This window comes from Budorcas taxicolor, chromosome Y, assembly GCF_023091745.1.
Source record: "Budorcas taxicolor isolate Tak-1 chromosome Y, Takin1.1, whole genome shotgun sequence".
Classification (NCBI taxonomy): domain Eukaryota; kingdom Metazoa; phylum Chordata; class Mammalia; order Artiodactyla; family Bovidae; genus Budorcas; species Budorcas taxicolor.
In genome coordinates, this window is record NC_068936.1 from 8,637,731 (window position 1) to 8,659,818 (window position 22,088).

The 22,088-nt window shown below is 37.9% G+C and overlaps 1 pseudogene; it reads left to right on the plus strand.

Annotated features, from left to right (window-relative positions):
- The window catches only part of LOC128070955 (zinc finger protein 280B-like), a 75,517-nt pseudogene extending 53,692 nt beyond the window's left edge, over positions 1–21,825 (plus strand).
- Positions 21,826–22,088: the final 263 nt, after the last annotated feature.

Consider the following 22,088-nt stretch of genomic DNA (forward strand, 5'->3'; position numbering starts at 1 on the left):
TTATTGTGCATGAAATGTTCCCTTGGCGTCTCTAATTTTCTTGAACAGATCTCTCGTCTTCCCCATTCTGTTGTTCTCCTCTATTTCTTTGCATTGATCACTGAAGAAGGCTTTCTTATCTCTTCTTGCTATTCTTTGGAACTCTGCATTCAGATGCTTATATCTTTCCTTTTCTCCTTTGCTTTTTGCTTCTCTTCTTTACACAGCTTTTGTAAGGCCTCCCCAGGCAGCCATTTTGCTTTTTTGCATTTCTTTTCCATGGTGATGGTCTTGATCCCTGTCTCCTATACAGTGTCATGAAATTAATTTCATAGTTCTTCAGGCACTCTTATCTATCAGATATAGGCCCTTAAATCTATCTCTCACTTCCACTGTAAAATCATAAGGAATTTTATTTAGGTCATACCTGAATGGTCTAGCGGTTTTCCCTACTTTCTTCAATTTAAGTCTGAATTTGGTAAAAAGGACTAATCCTACAGACACCTGCAAATGACACGAACAGACATCGTCCCACTATTAGAGATGGAAGACTCAGCTGTTGACTCAAGAACATATTTGTTAGTCTTTCCCACTCCAAATCCCACACTAGCCACTGACCAACTTTATTGACTTGGAGTGGAGACCAAGAGTAATAACTATAATCCAGCAGGCTGGGAAGAAATTACCATTAACACAGTAAGTAAGGAAATGTAAAGAGAGAGAAGTAAGTTGCGAGTAAAGGAACATGGTAAAAGCTTAAAACATAATTAAATAAAAAAAGGGCAGGAACACTGAAACAAACTTGGAAGTTATGGTTATAAAGGTGATGAAACATTAGAGAAATGGAATGGAGAAAAGACGAGATAAATTTCTGAAGGGCCTTAAAAAATGAATAAGTAACAACAAATAATTAACAACACAAAAATGGTCTTTGGTCTACTATAGGCTAATACACACTGTTGTACTGCAGAAACCAACACACTTTGGAAATAAATTATCCTCCAATTTAAAAATAAAGTTTAAAAAGAAACACAAGTGTTCAATGCCACAAGAGACCGGATAAATTTTATTGATACTTATAGGACATTCCACACAAACACAGCAGAATATGCATTTGTCTAAACTGCAAATGAAATGTCTCCAGGATAAATCACAAACTGGATCTCAAATCAAGCCTTGGTAAATTTAAGATGGTGATTATTATATCCATCATTTTTTTCATCTTTCTTTTTTTTTTTTTTTTTTTTCTACAACACTGTGATTTACACATCAGATTTTGGGTTGGGGACTGTGAAATACACAAATCCATGTATGCTAACAAGTAAAACCTCTACATGACCAAGAGATCACTAATGAAATCAGAGAGAAAATAAAAGAAAATTTTCAGAAGCAAATAATATTAAAAATATGATTATCCAAAAGTTATGGAGCAGGCTAAAGCAGTAAAAGAGTGAAGTTGATAAATACTACACATCTCAAGTAATCAACATACCCTGAAATCTAAAGCATTTAGAGAAAGAAGGAAAAAGCAGACAAAATTCCCCAGAGTAAATAGAAGGGGGAAATATGATAAAAATCAGAACAGAAATTAAAGAAAATATATGATGAAAAAAAAATAGTCAAAATAAGTATCACTAAAAGGGATCTCTTGGAGAGGAGAAACAAAATAGATCAATCATGGTCCAGATTTATCAAGAAAAAAAAAAAAAAGGACAAACACTCAAATTTGACATGCCAAAGAATGATATTATATATGATATCACAGGAATAACAAAGAATCATAAGAGACTAGAGCTAACAACTATAAGTCAATAAAATTTAGAATCTGAAATCCTTGGCAATTGCTCAGAAATTCAACTAAGAAGAAACAGAAAATATGAACAGAGTAATTACAAGCACTAATATTGAAATTGTGATGAAAAATTTCCATTTGACACAATTAAAGCCAGATGACTTCACATGGAAATTTTACAAACCAGTCAGAGAACTGCTAACACAAGCACTTCTGAAGCTCTTCCACAATTCTAGAATGGAAGGACAACCCATAAACTCAAGCTACAAGGTAAGTACCACCCTGATACCAACACCGAGATAACACAGTAAAGGAAAGTTAGAGACCAATATCACATAGATGAACAGATGCAAACATCCTTAGCAGAGTACAAGCAAAGGAATCTACCAATACTTTAAAAGGATCAAACACTGATATTAAGTGGGGGTTTATCCCAGATATGGAAACATTATTCAGTAGCTGCATATCAATGTATAGTGAAGGAGTAAAACCATATGATCACCTCAGTAGACACTGAAAAATGTTTGATACAATTCAACAAATGTTTGTGATAGAAACTCTCCAAAAACTTGGCATAGCAAAAACTACCTCAACTTAATAAAGGCACACAAATCAAAACTACAATGACGTATCACCTCGCACCATTCCAAATGGCCATCATAAAAATAAAAAAAAAAAAAAAAGAAAGAAAAGAAATCTACAACAGAGGACTGCTCTGCTGGTTCAGTGGCTAAAACACCATGATCCCACTACAGGGGTCGCAGGTTTGATCCCTGGTCATGGAATTAGATTGCACATGCAGTGATTGAGGTTTGTGACAATCACATAAAGAAGTATATATATATATATGGTTATATAGTTATATAATTATAGCTATATATAGTTATATAGTTGCATAATAATATATGAAGGAGATGGTGTGGACAAAAGATAATCCTCTTACCCTCCTGCACTATAGTTAGGAATGTAAATGAATACTGCCATGATGCCAAACAATATATGGAAGTTCTTTAGAAAACCAGGAATAAAACTACATTTAACCCAACAACCCCACTATTTGGCATATACTCAAAGGAAACCTTAATGAAAAATAGATATTTATGCCAGTAACCATTGCAACACCATTTAGAGTAGCCTATAAAGAGAAAAAACCTCACTGTCCATTGAATGAGGAATGGTTAAAGGAACTATGGTACATGTGCAGGATGTAAAATTGTTTACTGATAAAAAGGAATGAAGTTGGTTTATTTGTAGAGGTGCAGATGAATCTAGAAGCTATTACACAGTTAAGGAGTTAAAAAACAAAAAGCCCATTGTGGTATATTAATGCATATAAGTGGAATATGGGAAACAGGTACTAAAGAACCCATTTGGAGTGTAGGAAGAGATGCAGTTATAGAAAACAGATTTATGCACACACTTTGGGAAGGAAAGAATGGAATAAATTGAACAAGTAGCACTGATATATGTAAAATGTATGTAAAAGTATATAGTAGATAGCTAGTGCTATGGAGTGCTCTAGTGCAGTAGGTAGTGAGGTAGGAGAGGAGGCTCAAGAGGGAAAGGGGAAGACTGCTGAAAAGGGAGGGTCAGCCACATTTACTAGTAGCTGATTTATTTTGCTGGGCAGCAGAAACTAACACAACGCTGTAAATTAATTATACTCCAAATTTTAATCATTTTGTTTCAAATGAAGAAAGAAAATCAATCCTTGGTGAACTTGTGCAAGTGACAAATAAAGCATCACAGTGCATGTCAAATAAAATGTGTACCTCAGTTCAGTTCAGTTCAGTTCCGTTGCTCACTCGAGTCCAACTCTGTGTGACCCAATGAATCGGAGCATGCCAGACCTCCCTGTCGATCACCAACTCCCGGAGTTCACTCAGACTCACGTCCATCGAGTCAGTGATGCCATCCAGCCATCTCATCCTCGGTCGTCCTCTTCTCCTCCTGCCCCCAATCCCTTCCAGCATCAGAGTCTTTCCCAACGAGTCAACTCTTCGCATGAGGTAGCCAAAGTACCTCAGTTTTAGTTGAGTTTCAGCTTTAGCATCATTCCTTCCAAAGAAATCCCAGGGCTGATCTCCTCCAGAATGGACTGGTTGGATCTCCTTGCAGTCCAAGGGACTCTCAAGAGTCTTCTCCTCCACCACAGTTCAAAAGCATCAATTCTTTGGCACTCAGCTTTCTTCACAGTCCAACTCTCACATCCATACATGACCACAGGAAAAACCATAGACTTGACTAGACTGACCTTAGTCGACAAAGTAATGTCTCTGCTTTTGAATATGCTATCTACATTGGTCATAACTTTTCTTCCAAGGAGTAAGTGCACCTAGAATTGCTTTATTAAATACAGAGCTAAGTTAGCCAGAATGCATTCAGAATCTACACTAAGTCCCTTCACTTCACTAATTTGTCATTGTTTCTTAAAGTAAAGAAGGGGTATCTAAAAGTAAAGCAAACATATATGATTATATGTTTTCATAAATCAATGTCACCAATTTATGAAACCATGAATTCCTTCCATTTTAATAAGTAATAGCATACCTTTCAGAACTATGCTAAGTGGGAATTAGTAAACACAGGTTAAAACCGAGGTGCTGCCCAAGTATCCCTTATATTGCAATTCTAGAATGTGCGCTCCTGACTGGGAAAAATGCATAGCCCAAAAGTGGAGAATTATGTTTTCTTCCTCAGGTCTTTCATCCTAAGAAGGATTTTTTTTTTTCCTAAGAAGGATTTAATCATGAGGAGTAACTTTCAAGTACTGTGAAAAGACTGCTGTGAAGGATAGAAGGATCCAGGTTTTACAGAAGTTTTGGTACAATGATCAGGTATGGAGAATGTCCTAATATTATGGTTAATGAAAAAAAACTGTACACCTCAAATGACTGGATTGAGATCATTTCTGCTTGTGGGAAGATGCAAGAATCTGTGCTCCTTGGAATAATTCATTTGATAAGTACCTTAACTAGGGTTAGTATCTGTTCTTTCTGTCTCAAGTCAGTTCTTCAGTCAACACTGGTGGAAACAGCAGTAAACTAAGGACTTGATAGTGGGCAAACTGATTGCATCAGGAGTTCCCCAGGTTTCACATTTATGGATGGATACAATGGCTTATGACTTGATGACAGCAGCATCATTTGTTTACTGATATGTCTGGCAAATTTCTTTGTTCACAGTGTGCTCTGTACTGTACAGACTCAGAAAATGTTACTATCTGTAGAAAGATTTATATACTCTCACTGGAGGTGACTGTGGGCTTCTACCTCAACAGGACCTAAAGTAATGTGAAAATACCTAATATAGATTTAGTACAAATCCAAAAGAGAAAGGAGATGGAAAGCAAAATATAAATCTGAAAAACATGACCTGAAACAATTCAATATCAAAGAAGGGTAAAATATATGTGTATATGTATATTTACAATTATGTACCTACACTGATGCATTCAAATAGACATATATACACATACTATTTATATATTTATCTTTAATTATATATATATATATATATATATATATATATATATATATGCACACACACATATATTTCCATATGTATCTGAACTTTCTTTGGAATATTCTCAAAAATAGGCTTTACATTAAGGCATAACAGAAGTCAGTATTTTAAATCATGCCAACTATGTTCTCTGAAAACCAGAAGTGGAGCTAAATGTTAAAAATGGGATTCATGTATGCAAATTTGGCAATGTGTATAAAATTTAACATGATATTCCTAAACAACCAATAATTCAATGTGTAAGTCATAAGGGAAATCAGATAATTACCTGAAGTGACTATAACTGAAAGGCCTTTTAACAAATCATTAGATACTGAAAAAATATATACCTGCAGTTATATATCAGAGAAGGCAATGGCATCCCATTCCAGTGTTCTTGCCTGGAGAATCCCAAGGATGGGGGAGCCTGGTGGGCTGCTATCTCTGGAGTCACACACAGTTGGACACGACTGAAGCAACTTAGCAGCAGCAGCAGTTATATATGTCCTCCAAAATATATACTGCTACCTAACAGAAGCAGAAGACTTTAAGAAGAGGTAGCAAGAATACACAGAAGAACTGTACAAAAAAGATATTCATGATCAACATAATCACTATGGTATGATCACTCACCTAGAGCCAAACATCCTGGAATGTGAAGTCAAGTGGGCCTTAGAAAGCATCACTACGAACAAAGCTAGTGGAGGTGATGGAATTCCGGTTGAGTTATGTCAAATATGGAAAGAGGATGCTGTGAAAGTGCTGCACTCAATATGCAAGCAAATTTGGAAAACTCAGCAGTGGCCACAGGAATGGAAAAAGTCAGTTTTCATTCCTATTCCAAAGAAAGGCAATGCCAAAGAATGCTCAAACTACCACACAGTTGCCCTCATCTCGCACGCTAGTAAAGTAATGCTCAAAATTCTTGAAGACAGGCTTCAGCAGTACGTGAACTGTAAACTTCCAGATATTCAAGCTGGTTTTAGAAAAGGCAAAGGAACCAGAGATCAAATTGCCAACATCTGCTGGATAATGGAAAAGCAAGAGAGTTCCAGAAAAACATCTATTTCTGTTTTATTGACTGTACCAAAGCCTTTGACTGTGTGGATCACAATAAACTGGAAAATCCTGAGAGAGATGGGAATACAAGATCACCTGACCTGCCTCTTGAGAAACCTATATACAGATCAGGGAGCAAAGTTAGAACTGGACATGGAACAACAGATTGGTTCCAAACAGGAAAAGGAGTACGTCAAAGCTGTATATTATCACCCTGTTTATTTAACATAAATGCAGAGTACATCATGAGAAACGTTGGACTGAAATCACACAAGTTGGAATCAAGATTGCTTGGAGAAATATCAATAACCTCAGATATGCAGATGACTATGACAAAAAATGAAGAACAAAAAACGAGCTTCTTGATTAAAATGATGCAGAGAGTGAAAAAGTTGGCTTAAACCTTAAAATTCAGAAGACGAAGAACATGCTATCAAGACCCATCAATTCATGGCAAATAGATAGAGAAACAGTGGAAACAGTGGCTGTCTATATATATATATATATATATTTATTTATTTATTTATTTATTTATTTATTTATTTATTTATTTATTTATTTATTTATTTTTTGGTGGGGGAAGGCCTCCAAAATCACTGCAGATTGTGATTACTGCCATGAAATTAAAACTGTTTACTCCTTGGAAGGAAAGTTATGATCAACCTAGACACTGTATGAAAAAGCAGAAATATTCCTTTGCCAACAAAGTTCTGTCTAGTCAAGGCTTTTTTTTTTTTTTTTGGTTTGTTGTTGTTGTTTCCAGTAGTCGTGTATGGATGTGTTATTTGGACTATAAAGAAAGCTAAGCACCAAGAACTGATGCTTTTGAACTGTGATGTTGGAGGTGACTCCTGAGAGTGCCTTGGACTACAAAGAGATCCAACCAGTCCATCCTAAAGGAGATCAGTCCTGGGTGTTCATTGGAAGGACTGATTTTCAAGCTGAAACTCAAATGCTTCAGCCACCTAATACAAACTAGTGACTCAATGGAAAAGATCCTGATGCTGTGAAAGATTGAGGGCAGGAAGAGAAAGGGATGACAAGGATGAGATGGTTGGATAGCATCACCAAAACAATGGACAAGAGTTTGGGTGAATTCAAGGGGTTGGTAACTGATAAGAAGGCCTGGAATGCTGTGGTCATGTGGTTGTGAAGAGTCAGACACAACTGAGCGACTGAAGTGAACATTACATATAATTTAAATAAGCAGGGTGACAATATGCAGCTTTGTCATAATCCTTCTCCTATTTGGAAGCAATCTGTTGTTTTACATCCAGTTCTAACTGTTGCCTCTTTAGCTGCATACAGATTTCCTAGGAAACAGGTCAGGTGATCTGGTACTCCCATCACTGTAAGAATTTTCCACAATTTATTTTGATCCACACAGTCAAAAGTTTTGGTATAAACAATTTAGAAGTAGATTTTTTTTTTTTTCCCCTCTCTGGAGGTGTCTTGTCAATTTGATCATCCCACACATGTTGGGTATTTGATTTTTTGTTCCTCTGCCTTTATTAAATCCAGCTTGAACATCTGGAATATCACGGTTCATGTACCATTGAAGCCTGGCTTGGAGAATTTTGATTACTTTGCTTCCGTGCGAGATAAGAGTAACTGTATTTTTTTGCGTACAGTCTTTGGCATTGCCTTTCTAAGTGGAATGAACTTTTCCATTCCTGTGTCTACTGTTGAGTTTTCCAAATTCGCCGGCATACTTAGTGAAGCACTTCCATAATTATAAAATAACTCAAGCAGAATTCCATCAACTTCACAATGTTGGGGCATGTGGATGCTTCATAAGGACTCCTGAATCACATTCTAAAATTTCTGTCTCTAGGTGAGTAATCACATCATTCGTAAATGGTTCATGAATACCATTTTTATATAGTTCTTATGTGTATTCTTGCCACCTTTTCTTAATATCTTCTGCTTCTACTAGGTCCACGAAATGTCTGTCCTTTATTTTGACCATTTTTGAATTAAATACTCCCTTGGTATCTCTAATTTTCTTGAAGATATATCTAGTCTTTCCCATTCTATTATTTTCCTCTATTACTTTGCATTGTTCACTGACAAAGCCTTTCTTATCTCTCCTTTCTATAATTTGTATCTCTGTCTTAAAATGGGTATATATTTCCCTTTCTCCTTTGCTTTCAGCTTCTATCCTTTTCTCATCTATTTATAAGGCATCTTTAGAAAACTATGTTGCCTTTTTTGCATTTCTATTTCTTGAAAATGGTCTTGATCACTGCTTCTTGTATGATGTCACAAACCTCTGCCCATTGTTCCTCAGGCACTCTTTCTATCAGATCTAATCCCTTGAAATTAATTGTCACTTTCACTGTTTTATCTTAAGGGATTTGATTTAGGTCATACCTGAATAGTCTAGTGGTTTTCCCTTCTTTTTAAATTTAAGTCTGAATTTGGCAATAAAGAGTTCATGATCTGAGCAATAGTCAGCTTTCAATTCTGCTTTTGCTGACTGTATATAGCTTCTCCAACTTTGACTGCAAGTAAAAGTATCAATGTGATGTCAGTATTGAACATCTGGTGATTCCATGTGTACTCTTCTCTTGTGTTGATGGACTGGGGTGCTTGCAAAGGTGTGTGTTCTCTTGGCAGAACTTTGTTAGCCTTTGACTGGATCCCTTTTGTACTCCAATGCCAAATTTGTCTGGTATCTCTCCAGGTATCTCTTGACTTTCTATATTTGCATTACATTCATCTATGATGCGATGGACTTCTTTTTTTTTGGATGTTAGTTCTAGATGGTCTTGTAAGTTCATACAACTGTTTACTTCAACTACTTCAGCATAACTGGTCATGACAAATACTTGGATTACTGTGCTATTGAATGGTTTGTCTTGGAAACCAACAGAGATCCTTCTGCGTGCTACACGATTCATGATCTGTCACCTTCATCTATTCATCAGCTGTGGAAGGACACACATCCACACAGAAAAAACACAAAAACACAGGCAACAATCTCACACGTGTAGACACAAACAAATGCTGAAGGCACAGGCAAACAGGCAAAGAGGGAACATAGGTGTTTCTGTAGATGAAGAACCAGTGCTTCTTGTGAAATACAGAGATTTTCATGTTTTTATAGGAATATCTCCATTCTGACCTTAAATATGATATATAGAGAAGTCCAGCATCTTAGATATGAAATTAGCACCTTTGTTCTGTACAGAAAATACAGAATATTACACATTTCATAGAAAAACTCTTTGTTTTGATATATGTTTGAGAAATGCAAACTCTCTCTAATTTATGAAAAAACAGTGGTATTTAGATTTTCATTTGTGCAATAAAATTGAAATTCCATACTGGTTCTTCTTATCTTCAGAAAGCCAGTGCTAGGATTCTCATATGTGAAATATACAAATTTACAGACTTAATGGAAGAAAATCACCACCTGGATTTTCATACATGTGGTGTAGAGAATTCCACCTTTCATGTAAGAAAAACAGCTTCCATATTTTCATGAAGTGGAATAAAAAAATGCAATAAATCATGTAGTAAATCCAGCATCATTATACTGGCATGTAAAAATGTAGGTGATTCTACATTTGAGTTTAGTTCAGTTCAGTCTCTGAATAGTGTCCAACTCTTTGCGACCCCATGGACTGGAGCATGCCATGCTTCCCTGTCCGTCACCAACTCCTGCAGCATACTCAAACTCATGTCCATCGAGTCGGTGATTCCATCCAACCACCTCATCTTCTGCTGTCCTCTTCTCCTCTTGCCATTAATGTTTCCAAGCATCAAGTTCTTTTCAGATGAGTCAGTTCTTTGCACTAGGTGGCCACTTTACTGGAATTTCACTTTCAGAATCAGTCCTTCCAGTGAATTTTCAGGACTGATTTCCTTTAGCCACCTTAAAGCCAAGAGACACTTAAGAGTCTTCACCAACAGCACAGTTGAAAAGCATCAATTGTTCCACACAATTATTTGTGAGTCCAAAACTCACACCCATACATGACTGCTAGAAAAATCACAGCTTTGACCATGTGGAGATTTGTTGGCAAAGCAGTGTCTCAGCTTTTCAATATGCTCTCTAGTTTTGTCTTAGATTTCTTCCAAGGAGTATATCTTTTAATTTCATGTTGCAGTCAACATCTGCAGTAATTTTGGAACTACCAAAATAATGTTTTTTGCTCTTTCTATTGTTTCTCCATCTCCTTGATAAGCAGTGATTAGATTGGATCTCATGATCTTAGTTCTCTGAGTGTTGAGTTTGAAGCCATATTTTTCTCTCCTCTCTCATTTTCATCAAGAGGCTGTTTAGTTCTTCTTCATTTTCTGTCATAAGCCTGATGTTGTCTACTTCTCTGAGTTTATTGATATTTCTCCCAGCAGTATTATTTCAAGCTTGTGCTTCATCCAGCCTAGCATTTGGCATGTTGTACACTGCATCCAGAGGAGCTGTGGCTGCACAGGCACAGGAGGGCCTAGAGGATCTATCCAACGTTGAAGGTCAGGAACTGCAGCAGTAAGGAGATACCTTCATCCAAGGTAAGGAGCAGCAGCTGTGCTTTGTTGGAGCAGCCGTGAAGAGATACCTCATGGCCAAGGTAAGAGAAACCCAAGTAAGATGGTAGGTGTTGCAAGAGGGCATCAGATAGCAGACACACTGAAACCATACTCACAGAATACTAGTCAATCTAATCACACTAGGACCACAGCCTTGTCTAACTCAATGAAACTAAGCCATGCTTGTGGGGCAACCCAAGGCAGGTGGGTCATGGTGGAGAGGTCGACAGAGCATGGTCCACTAGAGAAGGGAATGGCAAGCCACATCAGTATTCTTGCCTTGAGAACCCCATGAACCCCATGAACAGTATGAAAAGGCAAAATGATAGGATAACAAAACAGGGACTCCCCAGATCATTAGGTGCCCAGTATGCTACTGGAGATCAGTGGAGAAATAACTCCAGAAAGAATGAATGAATGGGCCAAAGCAAAAACAATACTCATTTGTGGATGTGACTGGTGATATAACCAAGATCCGATGCTATAAAGAGCAATATTGCATAGGAACTTGGAATGCCAGGTCCATGAAAATGGCAAATTGTAAGTGGTTAAACAAGAGATGGAAAGGGTGAATGTGGACATTCTAGAAATTAGCGAACTAAAATGGACTGGAATGGGTGAATATAACTCAGATGACCATTATATTTACATCTACTACTGTGGGCAGAAATCCCTCAGAAGAAATGGAGTAGCCATCATGGTCAACGAAAGTCTGAAACGCAGTATTTGGTTGCTATCTCAAAAACGACAGAATGATCTCTGTTTGTCTCCAAGGCAAACCATTCAATATCACAGTTATCCAAGAAATGCTGAAGAAGCTGAAGTTGAACGGTTTTATGTAGACCTACAAGACCTTTTAGAACTAACACCCAAAAAAGATGTCCTTTTCATTATAGGGGACTGGAATGAAACAGCAGGATGTCAAAAAATACCTGGAGTAACAGGCAAATTTGGCCTTGGAATGCGGAATGAAGCAGGGCAAAGACAAATAGAATTTTGCCAATAAAATGCACTGATCATAGCAAACACCCTCTTTCTACAACACATGATAAGACATTACACATGGATATCACCAGATGGGCAACACCAAAATCAGATTGATTATATTAGTTGTAGCCAAATATGGAGAAGCTCTATACAGTCAACAAAAACAAAACCAGGAGATGACTGTGGCTCAGATCATTAACGCTTTATTGCCAAATTCAGACTTAAATTGAAGAAAGCAGAGAGGATGGCTAGACCATTCAGATATGACCTAAATGCCTTATGACTCTACAGTGAAAATGAGAAATAGATTTAAGGGCCTAGCTCTGATAGATAGAGTGCCTGATGAACTATGGAATGAGGTTCGTGACACTGTACAGGGGACAGGGATCAAGACCATCCCCATGGAAAAGAAATGCAAAAAAGCAAAATGGCTCTCTGGGGAGGCCTTACAAAAGCTGTGAAAAGAAGAGAAGCAAAAAGCAAAGGAGAAAAGGAAAGATATAAGCATCTGAATGCAGAGTTCCAAAGAATAGCAAGAAGAGATAAGAAAGCCTTCTTCAGTGATCAATGCAAAGAAATAGAGGAAAAGAACAGACTGAGAGAGACTAGAGATCTCTTCAAGAAAATTAGAGATGCCAAGGGAATATTTCATACAAAGATGGGCTCGATAAAGGACAGAAATTGTATGGACCTAACAGAAGCAGAAGATATTAAAAGAGGTGGCAAGAATACATGGAAGAACTATACAAAAAAGATCTTCACGACCCAGATAATCATGATGATGTGATCACTAATCTAGAGCGAGATATCTTGCAAAGTGAAGTCAAGTGGGCCTTAGAAAACATCAGTATGAACAAAGCTAGTGCAGGTGATGGAATTCCAGTTGAGCTATATCAAATCCTGAAAGATGATGCTGTGAAAGTGCTGCACTCAATATGCGAGCAAATTTGGAAAACTCAGCAGTGCCTACAGGACTGGAAAAGGACAGTTTTCATTCCACTTCCAAAGAAAGCAAATGCAAAAGAATGCTCAATCTACCACACAATTGCACTCATCTTACATGCTAGTAAAGTAATGCTCAAAATTCTCCAAGCCAGACTTCACCAATACACCAACCTTGAACTCTCTGACGTTCATGCTGGTTTTAGAAAAGGCAGAGGAACCAGAGATCAAATTGCCAACATCTGCTGGATCATGGAAAAAGCAAGAGAGTTCCAGAAAAACATCTATATCTGCTTTATTGACTATGCCAAAGCCTTTGACTGTGTGGACCACAAGAAACTGTGGAAAATTCTGAAAGAAATGGGAATATCAGACCACCTAACCTGCCTCTTGAGAATTCTGTACACAGGTCAGGAAGCAACAGTTAGAACTGGACATGGAACAACAGACTGGTTCCAAATAGGAAAAGGAGTATGTCAAGGCTGTATATTCTCTCCCTGCTTATTTAACTTATATGCAGAGTACATCATGAGAAACGCTGGGCTGGAAGAAACACAAGCTGCAATCAAGATTGCCTGGAGAAATATCAATAACCTCAGATATGCAGATGACACCACCCTTATGGCAGAAAGTGAAGAGAAACTAAAAAGGCTCTTAATGGAAGTGAAAGAGGAGAGTGAAAAATTTGGCTTAAAGCTCAACATTCAGAAAACGAAAATCATGGCATCCGGTCCTATCATTTCATGGTAAATAGATGTGGAAACATTGGAAACAGTGTCACAGTTTATTTTTCTGGGCTCCAAAATCACTGCAGATTGTGATTGCAGCCACGGAGTCAAAAGACGCTTACTGCTTGGAAGAAAATTTAAGTCCAACCTAGATAGTATATTCAAAAGCAGAGACATTATCTTGCCAACTAATGTCAGTCTAGTCAAGGCTATGGTTTTCCCTGTGGTCATGTATGGATGTGAGAGTTGGACTGTGAAGAAGGCTGAGTGCCAAAGAATTGATGTTTTTAAACTGTGGTGTTGGAGAAGACTCTTGAGAGTCCCTTGAACTGTACGGAGATCCAACCAGTCCATTCTGAAGGAGATCAACCCAGGGATTTCTTTGGAAGGCATGATGCTAAAGCTGAAACTACAGTTCTTTGGCCACCTCATGCAAAGAGTTGACTCATTGGAAAAGACTCTGATGCTGGAAGGGATTGCTGGCAGGAGGAGTATGTGCTGACCAAGGATGAGATGGCTGGATGGCATCACTGACTTCATGGACGTGAGTCTGAGTGAACTCCGGGAGATGATGATGAACAGGGAGGCTTGGCGTGCTGCTATTCATGGGGTCGCAAAGATCAGACACGACTGAGCGACTGAACTGAACTGACTGACACTACATAGAAGTTAAATAAACAGGGTGTCAATATTCAGCCTAGGCATAATCCTTTCCTGATTTTGAAGAATCCTGTTGTCCCATGGTGTATTGCTTCTTGACTTGGATACAGATTTTTCAGGAGGCAGGTCAGGTGGTCTGGTTTTCCCACCACTTTAAATTTTTTTAAAAATATTTTTCTGTGATCTCTACAGGCAAAGGCTTCAGTATAAAGAATGAAGCAGAAGTCGATGTTTTAATATATTTTCGTTTTTGAACTATCTTGCTGTTTAAATGATCCCACAGATGTTGGCAATATGATTTTTTTTGTTCCTCACACTTTTAAAATCCAGCTTGAACATGTGGAAATTCATTGTTCATGAACACTTGAAGCCTGGCTTGGAGAATTTTGAACTTTACTTTTCTACCATTTGACATAGGGGCAAATATGTGGTAGAGTGAACAATGTTTGGTGATGACTTTCTTTAGGATTGGACTGAAAACTGAACTTTTCCAGTCCTGTGGCCACTGCTGAGTTTTCCAAATTTGCTGGCATATTGAGTGCAGCACTTTCACAGCATCATCTTTGAGGATTTCAAGCAGCTCAACTGGAATTCCATCACCTCCACTAGCTTTGTTCGTAGCGATGCTTTCCTAGGCCCACTTGACTTCACATTCCAGGATGTCTGGCTCTAGATGAGTGATCACACCATCATGATTTTCTGGGTCATGAAGATCTTTTTTGTTCTTCTGTATATTCTTGCCACCTCTTCATAATATCTTCTGCTTCTGTTAGGTCCATACAATTTCTGTCCTTTATCGAGCCCATCTTTGTATGAAATGTTCCCTTGGTATCTCTAATTGTCTTGAAGAGATCTCTAGTCTCTCCCATTCTGTTCTTTTCCTCTATTTCTTTTCATTGATCGCTGAAGAAGGCTTTCTTATCTCTTCTTGCTATTCATTGGAACTCTGCATTCAGATGCTTATATCTTTCCTTTTCTCCTTTGATTTTACTTCTCTTCTTTTCACAGCTATTTGTAAGGCCTCCCCACACAGCCATTTTGCTTTTTTGCTTTTCTTTTCCATGGGGATGGTCTTGATCCCTATCTCCTGTACCATGTCATGAACCTCATTCCATAGTTCATCAGGCACTCTATCTATCAGATCTAGGCCCTTAAATCTATTTCTCACTTCCACTGGATAATCATAAGGGATTTGATTTACGTCGTACCTGAATGGTCTAGTGGTTTTCCCTACGTTCTGAATTTAAGTCTGAATTTGTCAATAAGGACTCATGTTCTGAGCCACAATCAGCTCCGTGTCTTGTTTTTTGTTGACTGTATAGAGCTTCTCCATATTTGGCTGCAACTAATATAATCAATCTGATTTCAGTGTTAACCACCTGGTGATGTCCATTCGTAGAGTCTTCTCTTTGTGTCGTTGGAAGAGGGTGTTTGCTATAACCAGTACATTCTTTTGACAAACCTCTATTAGCCTTTCCCCTGCTTCATTCCATACTCCAAGGGCATGTTTGCTCTTACCCTAGGTGTTTCTTGACTTCCTACTTTTGCACTGCATTCTCCTATAATGAAAAGACATCCTCTTTGAGTGATACTTCAAAAAGGTCTTGTAGGTCTTCATAGAAACGTTCAACTTCAGCTTTTTAGCTTCACTTGTTATAAGCTCGGATTACTGTGATAATAAATGGCTTTTCTTGGAAACCAAGAGACGTCATTCTGTCCTTTTTTGTGATTGCATCCAAGTGCTGTATTTCGGAATCTTATGTTGACCATGATTGCTACTATCTTTCTTCTAAGGGCTTCCTGCCCACAGTTGCAGATATAATGGTCATCTGAGTCAAATTCACCCATTCTAGTCTATTTTAGTTCACTGATTCCTAGAATGTTGACATTTCCTCTTGCTTTCTCCTATTTGACCACTTCCAATTGCCTTAATTCATCAACCTGATATTCCAGGTTCCTATGCAATACTGCTCTTTACAGCATCGAATCTTGCTTCTATCAACAGTCACATCTATAAATGGGTATTGTTTTTTGCTTTGGCTTCATCTCTTCATTCTTTCTGAAGTTATGTCTCCACTGATCTCCGGTAACATATTGGGCACCTACAGACCTGTATACTACAGCATTAAAAAAATCCGGTTCTATGGGCTTATTTACAAAGAATGGGATAACCAATTCAACCTCTTTTTTTTTTTTTAAGAATGTCTTCTTTTTTTCCCAGTTTTTTAGTGTTTTAGCCACTTGTTATTCTAGCCATTTGACTATTACACATAGCTTGAGACTTTTGTTGACAGAACAACATGTCCTAAATATCTAAAATTCCTCTTTATAGTAGCAATGGCAATTTATCCATTCTCATTTCAGTAACTAAATCTCCTTTCACTATTTAGTTTGACTAATATTCTTTTTACTAATTTTGTTTTCTGCTCAATTTTCTCTATTCTTTTTCTATTTATAGTGTCTTATACCCATACTATTATTTGCTGATTTCCTCTTTCTCCTTGCTGTGTGTTTAGGGTTTTTGGTTGTTTGTTTTTTTTTTTTTTTTTTTTTTTTTTTTTTTCAGCTTCTGAAGAAGGGATTAGCTTATTACCAGGGCCCAAGAGTTTTCTTTTTATGTGAGCTTAAGTATATATGTGTCCTTCTTCTGCTGTAGCTGATGATCTGCTACATTGAGTTTTTAACTTGAATCACCTCAGAATATATCATTTCCCCTGTGAGTTGTTTTTTGCCTCATTGGGCCCTTCCAAATGTGCTGTTTAATTTTCCACACATTCCATTTTTCAAATTTTCCACCCGTTGTTGATTTCAGTTTACATGGTTTGGATGCCAGTGATGATATTTAGTATGATTTACATTATTAATGGTTATTCCATGTCTTAATATAAACCCAATTCTCAGGAATATTCTGGAAATTTTCCATGTGCAGTAGAGACAGATGTGTATTCTTCTGTTCATTTTGGATGGCATGTTTTGCACATCTGTGTTTGGTCCACTGGTTCGTACTATCGTTTAGGTTCTGTTTTCCCTCAGCAGTCTTATCGTCTTCTTGAATTGTTTGAATATTTATTGATAGATATTTATTCTTGGACTATAATTCTTGCTCATGTTTTTCAGTTTTTTCACTTATGTTAGCCTAAAGGCAGAGAAACCATTCGAATATTAAGTAACTGTAACTCTTTGATGAGGTGAACATGTGTGTTTCTGTGTAATATACCCATATTTCATTAATATAAAGATAATAATAAAATATATAATTAACAAAAACATTGGAATGACTGATGCTGAAGCTGAAACTCCAATATTTGGAAACCTGATGTGAAGAACTAACTCATTTGACAAAACTGTGTTGCTGGGAAAGATTGAAGGCAAGAGGAGAAGGGGATGCACTCATTATTCCTGCTTGATTCTTCTTTATTTCTTCTAGATACAGAGTAAGCATGGTTCTTTATTCTCAGTCCGGGCCTCCAGTGTGTTTACTGGCAACTCCAATTGGCTTTCAAAATTTGGATCGTCTTTACTCTCATTATTCTGATATACTTCTCAGGAAAACTTCCTATCTCCTCTTTTTTTTCTTTTTTTGGTTATTTTTTATCATATGCCTTCACCAGCTACATATTTCCATCCCTTTTCATTTTGTTTAGGTTGCTATGGTTTGGGTCCCCTTTCTGCAGGCTGGGAATATTATAGATTCAATATGCTGCAGAACCTGATCTTTGCAGGTGGGATTGGACTGGTAAGTTTTCATGGTTTATTGTTTGGAATATCTTGTGCCTGTGGTCTGCCAGGTGGAGCTGGATCACTTGTCTATGAAGTACAGTGAATTTTCCTGTAATGAGCTTTGTGCTGTCTGTGGATTTGATATGGTTTCAGGAGCACTTTTTATAATATTCATTTTTGTGTTTCTGCTTTGCAGTTCTGCTGGACAATAGGTGTGGATTGTCTTGCACTTAAATTGCAGGCTTCAGCTTGGGGCTTCATTTCCATATAGGCATGGAACCTTTTGAATATGCTTATCTTTTGATGTTCCTTGGGTCAGGAATTCAACGGTGATCTAAAGATCTGGAAGTGACCTCATGGTCTCTGGGTTTGGGTCCCTGAGTTACAGTAGCATCAAGAATTCTGCATCCTAAGAGCAAAAGATAAAACCTAATGTTAACTGTGAAGCAATGTTCCATAGTCAAAAACAGTCAAATGGATTCACAGAGATATACAGAGAGAGCAATGTGAGGAGGGAGATAGATGTTTCTAGGAGGAGAGGGGGGAGTAAAAAGGTGAGAGTGCAACCAACTCACGAATTAAATTCGTAAGTGAAAATAGATTCTAAGCAGAGAATTCCTAAAGGTATAAACATTTATTAATTAAAAGTTTGAAAGCAAAGATTAAGTACATAGAATAGAATTTAACTAACTATGATTACTGTAAAATAGATAGAAGTCAAAATAATTTTCCAAGTTATAATATAGTAATATAGAACTGAAAGTAAAGGGAATGATAAGGAAAGAAAAAAAAACTTTAATATAAAACAAAACATGAAAACGACAAAGAATAATCTTACAATTTCTTTTGAGTTGCTGTGAATGTAGTGGTGTCAGATAATTGTCACTTTTTCTCGCTTCTACTTGTTGTCAAAGGCTTGAATGTGGGCTATTTTTTCACGGTTGCTCCAGCTAAGAAAACTGCTCCTCCTTACCTTCAACTAGGGGTGTATCCTCACAGCCGCCCCTTCTAATTCTGAACGTGGAGTAGCACCTCTTGGCACACCTGTGCCCGTGCAGCCACCACTCCCTGGGCTTACTTCTTTCTCTGTCTTAGTTATTTTACTTTTGGCTCCTTCCAGGGTGTTGTTAATATCATTAATTGCATTGATTATTACTGCTTGCCTCTTCTTTATTTCTTCTAGATCTCTGGTACACATGTTTATTTCTTCTCACTCCAAGCCTCCAGTTATTTACTGGCATCTCTACTTAGCTTTCAAGATTTTGGTGTACTTTACTCTCATTATTCTGAATTCTTTCACAGGAAAACTTCCTATCTCAACTTTTTTTGTTTGTTTTGGTGTTTTGTTTTTTGTTGTTGTTGTTGTTGTTTTCTTTCTTTCTTTTTTTTTTTTTTTAAATTTTCCTTCACCATCTCCATATTTCTCTGCCATTTCATTTTGTCTTGATTGCTGTGATTTGGGTCCCCTTTCTGCAAGCTGGAGATTTATGGCTCCACTGTGTTGTGGAAACTGCCCTCTGTGGGTGGGATAGGACTAGTGACTTGTCAAGGTTTAATGTTTCGTGGTGTCTGTGGGGTGGCAGGCAGATCTGTATCTCTTTTCACTGAAATGAAATGAATTGTCCATGGATTATGCATTAGGGTGTTTGTGGATTTGGTATAGCTTCGTGTGCCCCCTTTTTTATAATATTCACTGTTGTGTTTCTGTTTTGTTGGAGAATAGCTGTGGATTTTCTTCTACTGAACTTGCTGGCTTGAGTGTGGTGATTGCTTTCCATGTAGACATGGAAACGCTGGTGTGTGTGCTTGTTCTTTAATGATCCTTGAGGTAAGGAGTTCAGTGTTGATTTAAATTTCTGGAATCGATGTCCTGGCCTCTGGGTTTCTGTCCTCAGGTTACAGTAAGATCAAAAAGCAACATACTCATGATACAAAAGATAAAACTCCAGGTTAATGGTGACACAATTCACCTCATCCAGAAAGAATCAAAAGGATTCACAGAGTTACGGACAGCAGAGAAAAGGGAAGAGGGAGAAAGAGGTGTCTAGGAGGAGATATGGGAGAGTTAAAAGAGGAGAGGAAAATCAATTCAGGAAACAAAACCATACATGAAATCAGATCCTAATGTTTTGTAACTAAGTTACAGCATTGATAACAATATATTGAAAGGAAAACTTGAGAACTAAGAATAAAAATTAGACTTGTTTAAATAGTGTAAAAAAAGAGAAGAAAATGGAAGCCAAATTCATTCATATATATATATATATATAGTGTTTAAAATACATTTATGTTTTTTGTTTGTTTTGATTGGTAATAATAGTTTATAGAAATAAAAGTTTAGGGTACAATAAAGGACTAACATTGTTAAAAGTTAAAGAAGTCATATAGAAATAAATCTCAGAATATCAAAGAAGTTGCGTGCTTTTTCGTGTCAATAAATTGTCATACAGTCCCTTGTTGAAGCATGTACTTGTCAAAGGCTACTATTGTCCCTCAATTGAGCAGTCTTGTCATTAATTGCCAACTGATTCTGTTGACTAAAATTCTGGTTTGGCTTATGCTTCTTTATTTATATTTCCTTCTTTTATTTGAAAGCCTCTCCTTATCTGGTTTTCAACATGAAACGAGGGTGTAGTAGCCTTTTATTTGGCCTCATTTGCTGAGTTACTTGGCGGTGAAGTGGGACACTAAAAACAAATCCCTCTGGAATATGTGGGGTTGCTTGAGGTGCACTGATCACACGGGGCTTGCCACTGACAAATGTCGCATGTACTTTCTAGGTCCACCCTGCTCAGTCGTCCAGTTGATACATGAGAGCACTCTCCCAAGTGGGCCCTGTGTTTCACTCATTTCCCAGCCAATTAGGCACTAAAGTGCTCAGCAGGGGCACAGACCACGATTGGCTATGTGCTTTGTGCTCCTCGCAGGTCCAAAATCTCGGGTGACTGGTTGGAGGGCAAGGCACAGTCCCAGCTGGGCCATGCCTCTTATGCAGCTCTCTAGTCTCTGACACCCAGTCTGTGCCAGAGCATACAGTCTCAGGTGTGCCATGTGTCCCCTCAAGGAAGCTGATCCCAAGCTGTCATGAACCTGAACTATGTGAACTGTCCACAAATCCAGGAATTCATCGTTAGCAACTGTCAAACAGCTTAGAGATTGGTAGGAGATGTCTCTGGAACAAAGATACCAGTAACATATTTCCTCCTGCCTCTGGCAATTGTAAACATTCTCCTCTCACTCCATTGAGGAAAGAGCCTTAAATGGAAGCTAGTTGGTCTTCTTTGGTATTTTCTAGTGCACAGTCTCCTGTTCTATGAGTGTATCATGGTTCACTACGTGCTGTTAAAGACTTCCCTCAGGAAACGTCCTTTCTAAAATGGCTGTCTCAAGCGTTCCCATGGTTTATGTTTCTGTGTCACCTTAGGTTGATCAGATTGTCCTCAGGTCACTAAAGGCTGGCTCTAACCATAGCGTGTTTGATACATCACAGGTCTTCTTCCCAGGCCCCATGTATGACAGTGGACGGGAGAATCTGAGCCACTTCCTGCATTTTTTGGCATAATCTGTGTTTTTGTTCTTTTCCCCCCTGGTTCTGTTCCTTCTCCCACTGACACCTATGAGAGAGTTTCCTAATTTGTGTAAATTCCTCCTCCTCCTTTACGACTCCCTCTCCAAGGTGGGGGCGGGGGGGTGGGGGTCTCGATCCCTAAAAACTTTTCTTCCGTTATGTCTCTTATCTTGTTCTATCTCTTTTATAAGAGACTGATTTTCCTTTCCCGATTTCTAGGGCCCATCAACATCGTTCCCAAATTGATTTCTGGAAGATGTTCCATGTGCAATCGATCCTTTGATGGATTTGTATTGGAGATAATGGACAGTGCCTCCTATTCCTCTAACATTATGAGACCCCCACCATGACCCTGGAAGATCTACTTTATTAACTGAAATCTTGTTGTTCAGTCACCAAGCCATATCTGACGCTTTATGACCCCTTGCACTACAGCACACAAGGCCTGTCTATCCCTCAGCATCACCCAGGTTCTGCCTGAGATCATGTCCATTGAATGGGTGAAGCTATACAACATTCTCCTTTTCTCTAACCCATGTCTCCTGCTGATTTGATTGTTTGCTAAGAATCAGGGTCTTTTCTAACGAGTCAGTTCTTTGCTTAGGTGGTCAAA